This window comes from Alosa pseudoharengus, unplaced genomic scaffold (assembly GCF_046254945.1).
Source record: "Alosa pseudoharengus isolate Yale_2024_CS ecotype anadromous, Long Island Sound unplaced genomic scaffold, YU_APseudo_1.1 YU_APseudo_1.1_scf_383, whole genome shotgun sequence".
In the NCBI taxonomy this organism is placed as follows: domain Eukaryota; kingdom Metazoa; phylum Chordata; class Actinopteri; order Clupeiformes; family Clupeidae; genus Alosa; species Alosa pseudoharengus.
In genome coordinates, this window is record NW_027468763.1 from 1 (window position 1) to 10,000 (window position 10,000).

At 47.6% G+C, this 10,000-nt stretch overlaps 1 long non-coding RNA gene and 1 other non-coding gene across 2 annotated transcripts in view; both read left to right on the forward strand.

The window, feature by feature from the left end:
- Positions 1-3,675: 3,675 nt before the first annotated feature.
- Positions 3,676-3,789, forward strand: LOC143101553 (U5 spliceosomal RNA). Its single transcript, XR_012982423.1, has one exon. It is a non-coding gene; the product is annotated as a U5 spliceosomal RNA (small nuclear RNA).
- A 557-nt stretch (positions 3,790-4,346) lies between these two features.
- Positions 4,347-10,000, forward strand: part of LOC143101552 (uncharacterized) — a 9,669-nt gene continuing 4,015 nt past the window's right edge. The window contains exons 1-3 of the long non-coding RNA XR_012982422.1: positions 4,347-4,420; positions 4,677-4,731; positions 9,203-9,261. This is a non-coding gene — a long non-coding RNA (uncharacterized LOC143101552). The remainder of the gene's footprint in view (positions 4,421-4,676; positions 4,732-9,202; positions 9,262-10,000) is intronic.

Here is a 10,000-nt window from a genome sequence, read left to right on the forward strand (position 1 = left end):
CTGTGCTTCTGATTATAAAACCCCAGTATAAAACCTTGTCTTGTGAACACTATTCCCAAAGAAAAAAGCAAAAGACTTAAGCTGTCTTAATTCTGTCTGCTATCACACTCCATAAAACAATGAAAAAGTGTCTCCCTTTCCGTACAAAATGGACAGATGTCGTTTATAGCTGGATTTAGGTCAGACACTATCAATGCCCAACTTGTCTCTCCACACCGTATCCATTCTACCTTTCAGAGTAGCCTTATACACGAATCCGACGAGAGTTCTGTGGAGGCTGCCATCTTGTGGCGACGCCATTACTGAGCTGTTACTGGTATGTAAACAAATCTCTGTGATAAAGCACCCTCAATGACAGCTGCACCCAGGCAGTATGGCTTGTTGGGTTGATGATGTTAGACAGTGGCCTCCGGTCACAGATGAAGGTACAAGCGATCTTACAGATTATTTATGAAAATAGCTTAGAGTAGAGGACGAGGAAATAAAGACATAATTGGGACTAGGTTGATATTATATCTACTTAACTACTGTAGCTAGCTAACGTTAGCAATGACTATGCTAGCTAACGAGGAAACTATACAAATATCTGTCCATTTGGCATGTTTTCCTACTCGACATTATGAAAGAAGTAGTGAGACAGTCGTAAATCGCGGGCTGTTATCCCAGTGGACACAACCAATCCAATATGGTATGTAAGCAAACTGTAGCTAGCTAACGTTAGCAATAACTATGCTAGCTAGGCTAGCTAACGAGGAAACTATAAAAATATCTGTCCATTTGGCAACAATAAATAAATGAATGGATATCAAATAAACAAATTCATGTTTTTCATTTGTGACCATTGTTTATCTAATTTTCACATTTCAAAAGGAAAGGGTAAGGTACAGCTAACTGCTATCTGTGCAAACCGTATGGTAACGTTAGGCTACCAAACAGGGGCAGTCGACCTGGGGTATTTTGTGTATCTCACTTTTTTTTTTTTTGTTCCAACTGGTAATTTTATTGCTGCTATTGGAACAATTGAAAACGGAACATGTTTTCCCACTCGACATTATAAAAGAAGTAGTGAGACAGTCGTAAATCGCGGGCTGTTATCCCAGTGGACGCAACGAATCCAATAGGAGGCTCTGGCGCAATGCTACCCAGCAACAGCTCAGTAATGGCGCCCGCTTACTTCCGGTAGTTTCGCCGGATTCGTGTATTAGCCACCTTGACCAGGTTTTTATACACCACCTTCCCAGTAACTATGTAAATCAATCCTGTCACATTCCCCAAGCACTAGCAAGGGGCTAGTATGCCCACACTCAAGCAGTGCAGGTGAGAGTCTAGTGAAAGGAAACCCATCCCCATCATTGCATAACACATCCAGGGTTCCCACGGGTCATGGAATTTCTGGAATATCATGGCATTTTGGAAAGTCTATTCCAGACATGGAAAGTCAGGGAATTTTATAATTTTTGGGGCAAAGTCAAAAGATTCGGTATATTGCTCCTGCGTGGAGTTCTCTTGTGAGGAGTTGGCGCGCCGGCACCCGTTAACTGATTAAGAAGTGCACTGGTGTGACAGGACAGAGGAGGATTGTTAGCAGGCAGGCAACTGTAAATCTAGGACTCATTTCCCTAAGCTGCATGCCCAGAGAGAGAGAGAGAGAGAGAGGATGGGAGAGAGAAAGAGAGGATGGGGGAGGGAATGGGTGGAGGAAAAGAAATACTGGAAGTGAGGGAGAGAGGAGGTAAAAAAGAAGAGAGAGAGAGACAGGGAGGAAGGGAAGGACAGAGGAACCAGCCACACTGCAGCCGTTTAATCAGTGTTAAAACCGTATTGATTACATGTACTGTGATTTAATTGATCTGCTCTTTTATGGGTATCGTAATCGAGGTGTGTGTGTGTGTGTGTGTGTCTGTGTCTGTGTGTGTTGGAAAGCTGTTCAGTGATGGGGTGTTTGGCTGTATGTTATTGCTGTATAGGGGGTTGGCACATGTGTAAAACACCTGCATGTTTTATACATGGGGATGGTCTGCATGTTTATGGGGGGGCTTATGTTGTTTGTGTCTTTGTCTTGTCTATTGTGTTTGTTGGGTGCACATGTATGTTTTGTGTGTGGGTGTGGGGATGTTTGCGTGTGTGTGTGTGTGTGTGTGTGTGTGTGTGCACGCGTGTGTGTGTATTTGTGTGAGTGTGTGTGTAAGAGAGTGTGTTTGTGTGTTTTTGTGTGTGTGTAAGTGTGTGAGAGTGTGTTTGTGTGTTTTTGTGTGTGTGAGTGTGTTTGTGTGTGTGTGAGTCTGTTTGTGTGTGTGTGTGAGTGAGTTTGTGTGTGTGTGTGTGTGTGTGTGTGTGTGTGTGTGTGTGTGTGTGTGTGTGTATGTGTGTGTGTGTGTGCTTCACACCTGGAGCCCTGAGTGTGAGTGCACTGGTAAAACCACAGCCTGAGGAGAAGAGAGAGGCTCCTGTCGCGTAGCGTCTCCCCTCTGACGGTGCAGGCCTCAGGGCACAAAACCCCCCAAGCAGCCTGAATCAGCTCAGGCCAGATGCTGCATGCACCACACCAACAGATGCTCCAGTGCACAACAGTTGGCCTGCTTGTTTAATGTATATGTGTGTGTGTGTGTGTGTAAATGTGACTTGTTGTGTGTGCATGTGATTGTGTGTGTGTGTGTGTGTGTGTGTGTGTGTGTGTGTGTGTGCATGTTTGTAGATGTTAGAATCACACTGATCACACTGTGAGAGTGTCCCATGAACCCAGGTGTCTCTGGTATCAAAGAGCTGATACACACACACACACACACACACACACACACACACACACAAAAGAGGCCCCCCATGTGGAAAGGGAGGGAGGGATTTGAAATGGAGACGACATTTCCTCCCCACTAGCATTGCCCACAGAGGGAGGGAGAGAGAGAGTGTGTATTTTGTATGTTAGAGAGGGAGAGAGAGAGAGAGTGTGTGTATTTTGTATGTTAGAGAGGGAGAGAGAGAGTGTGTATTTTGTATGTTAGAGAGAGAGAGAGTTTTTTGTATTTTAGAGATAGAGAGAGAGTTTTTTGTATGTTAGAGATAGAGAGAGAGAGAGTGGGAGAGAGAGAATGTGTGCCTTTAAAGGATAGGAAGACACACGCGCATAAACACACTATTTATTTCTTGACAAACCTTATTTTTCGTGTGTGTGTGTATATGTTTTTTTCCTGGCTTTTAGCTTTTGGCTTTTTGAGCTTGCTGGTGTTGTTGAAAACTCTGCGCTGGGCGAACCTCCCATCAGGGGGCTCTGTGGAAAAACAAAGAGGGCTGGCGTCCAGATGTGTGTGTGTGTGTGTGTGTGTGTGTGTGTGTGTGTGTGTGTGTGTGTGTGTGTGTGTGTGTGTGTGTGTGTGTGTGTGTGTGTGTGTGTGTGTTCTTCAATGGAGCTATAGGACGTGTGCGCCAGAGGAGCATTTGTGCGAGTGTGTGCAATTTAAAGGGCCATTTGTCTGGTGCCTACACACGCTGCCTCGAAACATCACTGCGCCAGGGGTCAGCAGGAGTTGCAGGCCACTGGGGCGTTGCTCAGCCTCGGTCAGGACTGTGTATAAGTATAGGCCAAGCATTTGAAGAAACGGGGAGCGAGGGGAAATATTGCAGTTTTTTTAAAAGCATGTATGTCTCTGTGCTGAATGCTTTGAGAGTATGTAAGAAACATCGCTCGGGTTTCTCTTCATCTCGTACAAATCTTTCGCCTTTTACTAAAGATTTCCGTGGAGGGGAACAGCCCCGAGTTTACGGTATTTTTGGAAGCTCTGCTTCGGCCGAGCTGCACAAAATAAGGGGCAGCCGTGGCCTACTGGTTAGCGCTTCGGACTTGTAACCGGAGGGTTGCCGGTTCGAACCCCGACCAGTAGGCACGGCTGAAGTGCCCTTGAGCAAGGCACCTAACCACTCACTGCTCCCCGAGCGTCGCTGTTGTTGCAGGCAGCTCACTGCGCCGGGATTAGTGTGTGCTTCACCTCACTGTGTGTTCACTGTGTGCTGTGTGTGTTTCACTAATTCACGGATTGGGATAAATGCAGAGACCAAATTTCCCTCACGGGATCAAAAGAGTATATATACTTATACTTATACTAGAAACAGACAGAGAGCCTGTGTGTGTGTGTGTGTGTGTGTGTGTGTGTGTGTGTAAATATAATACAGTACAGGCTTGCGACTAATCTGCTTCCAGCCAGTGCTTTTAGGTGCAGAAAGGGGATACATTATGTGTTAATACATCATGAAGGGTAACTTCATGTGTGTGTGTGTGCATGTGCGTGCACGTGTGTGTACTTACGTGTGTGTGTGTGTGTGTGTGTGTGTATACGTGTGCATGTGCGTGTGTGTTCTGGCTGATATGGATTTGGAATAATACCTACTTCCTTTGCCTTAGGGCTTCCGATCAGTGTTCCTCCACCTGGTAAGAACCCGCTCTTCTCCTCATCAACACCATTACTAGAAATGAATCTCATGAACTTGCAGAATATCCTACGTGTGTGAGTGTGTGTGTGTGTCGTGCTGGGCATGTGTATGTGTGTGAGTGCATGCGTGTGTGTGTGTGTCTTTAGTGTGTGTGTGTGTGTGTGTGTGTGTGTGTGTGTGTGTGTGTGTGTGTGTGTGTGTGTGTGTCAGCACTATTGGCTGCAGTAATAATTCACCCTGTCTCCCCACTGCAGGTTTCCCTCCCCCTCCAGGTGCTCCCCCTCCCTCTCTGATCACGTCACTGGACAGGTGAGGCGAATCCTTCCTGCAACTTCTGTGTGTGTGTGTGTGTGTCTGTGTGCCGGAGTACCTGAGTGTGTGTGTGTATCCACAGTACTATTTGTGTGCTGCTATGTGAATTTCATTGTTGATGAAGTTTCATGAGTTTTAACAGGTTGTATTGACATGTAATGTAAGATAGCAGGGTACATTACAGGTGTTTTTATGTGTGCAGTCAGTGTATCCCCAAAATTACTGTAGATATGTACAAGTAATAGAAGAACAGCATAGTGATGACTGTGTGTGTGTGTGTGTGTGTGCTCGTGTGCATGTGCATCTGTGTGTGTGTGTGTGTGTGTGTGTGTGTGTACATGTATGTGTGTGTGTGCAGACTGCTGCGCTACAGAAGCAGGAGATCCAGTGGCAGGCACAGCAGGGAAGAGCGCAGTGACAGAGACAGAGAGCGCAGCCACTCCCCCATCAGCAGAAGCTCATACAGGCAAGACAGACAGAGAGACAGACACAAACAAACAGATAGACAGACAGGGAGGGGACAGACACAGACAGACAGGTCGGTAGGTGAACAGAGGGAAAGACACACAGGTAGACAGGTGGGCAGACAGACAGACAGACATAGGCAGACAATGTGCAGCAAGACACAGAAAGACTTCAACAGACATACAGCCCAGGTGAGAAGACGTAGACAGACAGGAGGACGTATGGACAGATGGACAAACAGTGGAGCAGAGAGAGAGAGAGTAAGCAAGACGCTCACACCCATTGGGGCAGACAGATGACCTAAGTCTGTGTTGAGAAAATAGTAGTGTGTGAAGGCTGATATTAGACATGACCACTGACATTGAAAAGGGAGAGACGAAAAAGATGAGCAGAAGTGAAAAAGAAATGGCGATGTAAACGTTGCAGCATCGCAGAGTGTTTACAAGAGGTGGTAAGGAGGGGGGGGGGGTGGGGTGAAACGCAGAGGAGTAGCTAGTGTCCTGGTAAAGCTCAGCATATGTCCTTCTGGTCAGAGGAGTGGTGTGGAGGATCTGAGCTGTAGACTCGTCTGCTATCTCTCATCAGGACAGTCCAGGACCTCTGAAGCCACCCCCTTTATCATGCCTCTGAAAAGCATTTATCTGGCCGCATTTTGGGGGGAGATCTGGAGAGTCTGGTAGTCTCACTGACGGGAATGCTTAGTGATGTATTTGTGTGTGTGTGTGTGTGTGTGTGTGTGTGTGTGTATGTGTGTTTGTAAGAGCATGCAAGTGGCAGGAGTATGTTTGTGTGTGCGTACATGGATGCATTTGTAGGAATGATGATGATGATGTGTGTGTGTGTGTGTGTGTACCTATGTGTGTGTGTGTGGGTGTGTGTGTGGTATATGTGCTTGCTGACGCCACAGCTTATCTCCACTAGAACCAAAATGGCATTTCCAAAATAGCGGCCATGACCTCCCCCTGTCCACCCCACCCCTCCACCTCCTCATCAGTAATGGTGGCCAAATATGGCCGGGATGAATCAAGCCCTAGTTCCCCTGTTTGTGACTGCCGCCCCTTGTTTATCAGGCCTCATCCATCCCTCTCTTTCTACTGCTCCCTCTCCCTTCCTCCCAAAAATAACATCATCTAGTCCTCATCCCTACCCTCCCTTCGTCTCCGGTCCTCCCTAAGAAAACAGGCCAGTCACCAGCCCCCCCAAGGCCCCCTCAACAGACGTCTGGACACAGCTGCTGCTGGATTTACCTCCTCAGCCCCTCAGTGATAGCCAAAGGTGGCCGCTGGCTCTGACTCTGCATGCGCTTATATGGGCTTCAATTAGCCACCAAATGCACAAGGATTTTTATTGCAGTTGCTTCTCCCACCTTTTATGGGTATGGTTTCTAGTTGTTATTTGTTTATCTTTTGTCCTTGGCCTGTTGTTTTGTCAGCCCAAGGTCTTGGCTGCTGAAATGTTTTGAGATTTTGATTTTTATCGTCCTTGTTTTTATCATTTTATTCTTTCCTCTCCACTCTACCTGGGCAACTCTTTTGTGTAGTGTAGTTTCTGTGTTCTGCCTCCTCCCTATCTGCCTGCTCTCACCTTTCTCACTTCTCCCACTCTGTTATGGAGTCTCACTTCCTCCCGTTTGGGTAAAAGAATGGTTCCTCTCACAGGCGAGACCCACTGCCAAGTCCAAACATCCTTTTAGGAGTTTTCCGTTTCTCAAAGTCCTGCCAGCCGTTGACTGTATAATTTATGAATTGTTTCCTTACTGCCCACATATGAAAACACAGACACACACACACACACACACACACACACACACACACACACACACACACACACACACACACACACACACACACACACACACACACACACTTTCACACATTCCCCTACACACAAGCTTGAACACAGCGAAACACAGACGCACACATACACACACACACACACACACACACACACACACACACACACACACACTCCAACAAGCCTTTGCTTAAAAGCTGAATGATTTACGAGGGAACCTGAGGGAGTGCCCTGAGGCACACCTGTACCAAACATCACTTACTTGGCCATTGGCCCCCTGTGACTCAGAGGCTCCATAGAAAACATTTTCACCTTAATCCCTACCTCTTGACCCACCTGCCCCACCCTACCCACCACAAGGGTCATGACCTTTGAACTTAATAGGGGAAAATAAGCCTCTGGACCTGCATCTGAGAGTATTATCACCAAGTCTATCAATCAGCGTGGTACATTATTAACATGCATTTTATTGACGAATTTCTGCCATTCTGATGAAGTCCTGATTATGTTTTAATGGTGATTAGAGATGGGCCAGCTGGCTGGGTGAACGTCGAGGGGGGTGTCGTTAGGGGTTGAGTTATTAGCGCTGGTAATTAGCCGTCTCCACGAAGCGGGCGCTAATTAAGGTTCAGCCCTCAGGGGTGAGAGAGAGAGAGCGAGATGGAGCAAGGCGCGGGCAGAGCACAACGCTGGTGCCAACTCAGCTTTCATATTCACAAACAGAGCCATACGCTTCGCCTCTGCACTCGTTTACCATACAGCCCAGAGAAGAGACGGAGGAGAAAAGAGAGGGATAGAGAGTGAAAAGAGAGAGAGACGAGGAGTTAGCAAAGGGGATGGATAGATGTGAGCAATAGACAGATGTAGGAGCTGGCTGGTGTTGAAAGAAAGAGAGGGATGAGCAGAGATGGAGAGAGAGAGAGACATACGGTCTGGTGGTCTCTGCCAGGGGGTATTTATAGACACGCGTGTTTGGAGCAGCACCTGTGGGAAAGGAGGCCTTTTGGACCGCACTTCCCATCGACCCCTCACCCCGACGGGAAGCCTTCAATCGGAAGTGAGGCGGGGCGCCAGGCCCACGGATGGCTGGACTCCCCTTCGCCAATATCAGTAATGGATACCTCCTCTACACACACACACACACACACACACACACACACACACACAGACACACACACACTCACACACACTGAATAAATGCACGCAAATGCATGCACACCCACTTACACACACTCGTACATGGCTGCCAGGTTAGCAGGCGCACGCTGCGCCTTGACAACGGGCCAGTCACATCAAACGAGTGGGGGAATCGCCACGCAGTCTTAAAGTTGGAAGAAAGCTCTTTGATCACGTAGCGAGCAGACCCACTTCCATCTCCAAACTTAATTTGAATTTTTTTTTCTCTCCTTCTTCCTCTTTGTCTTTTTCAATGTTTCTTTTTTTTTTCCTTTTCCCCTTCCCTTTCATTCTGTCAGGTTTATCCTGCCTCTTTATCGCTGGGGATTTTTAATAGGCTCAGTGTGTGTTGGCTCCTGCAGGTAGACTGGGCTGGTCTCCATGGAGGATAATAGGCAGGCCTTGTTCCTTTTGTCTTTGTATTTTTGGAGTGCGGTTATATAACCTGCGCCGGCGCTGGCTTGATAAGGGAAAGGTCCTTGTTTGTCAGGCGGAGTGTGTTTTGTGTTATGTACACACACACACACACACACACACACACACACACACACACACACACACACACACACACACACAGAGGCTGGCAGGATGCCATGTTATGTGTCACTGCGGCTATGTCCCCTAGGAGTGTGACGCTACAACTAAACTCTTGGCACATTTGGAGGTGATGAATTTGAATCCATGTTTCTCGTGTTTTTTTTGTTTTTTTTTGCGTGACTGTGAGGGTGCGTGAGAGGACAACACAGGCACTTTTGACATAAACTCAAATGTATTAAGCAATTTACATAAAAGATCAATATATTATATGGATAATAGGTTATATGGAGGTTGAAGTCAGTATGTTGGTATGCAGCAAATGTAATGTACTGAATGCAGTGCTGAGTATGTGAAAAGAAAAATGTGGGTATAGGTGTGTGTGTTTGTGTGGTGTGTGTGTGTGTGTGTGGTATGTGTGTGAGCGCGCCTGTATGTGACAGTGTGTCTGCAAAACATGTCCCCCCTCTAAGCGACTGCCTTCCTCTTCTACCTCCAGCAGCCGCTCCGGAGGAGGCTACGATGCCCGCTCCGCCCCGCCATTCCCCTTCCCAGCAGGTGAGTGTGTGTGTGTGTGTGTGTGTGTGCCTGTGAGTGTCTGTGTAAGCGTGTGTGGGGGTGGGTCAGTGCCACCCTCCTCTGCCCCTTTTAACCTGATGCCATTTCACCCCCCCCCCCCCCCCCCCCGGGACATCTGTAATTTCCACCGGCCCTGGAAGAGGAGCTCAATCACTTTGACATACTGTGTCCATGCCAGTAGCAGGGGACAGGGAGAGACGAGAAAGGAGAGGAGAAGAGAGACAAGAGGATGAGAGGAGAGAAGAGGAGAGGATGAGAGGAGAGGAGAGGATGAGTGGAGAGGAGATGAGCGGAGAGAAGAGGAGAGGAGAGAGGAGGAGAGGAGAGAGGATGAGAGGAGAGGAGAGAGGATGAGCGGATGAGAGGAGAGGAGGGGAGAGAGGATGAGAGGAGAGGAGCGAGGATGAGCGGAGAGAAGAGGAGAGGAGAGAGGATGACAGGAGAGGATGAGGGAGTGGGACGGAGGGTCAGGTATCACTCCTGTGACTGTTCCCAGATCAGAGGCTGCAGCTGTAAAAGATGGATTGCCATACTGTCAGCAGTGAAAGAAGGAGAGGGATGAAGAAATAGAAGGACAGGACTCTGAGGATCTCTGGGTCAGTTGTCAAATGTTGATTAAGGAGATTCACTCTAGCACTTGACACATTTGGATCAGTAGTAGCCATTGTTGAAATGTGGATTGCGATTCAAAAGGCTTGAGGCTCTTGTGGCTGTTCCT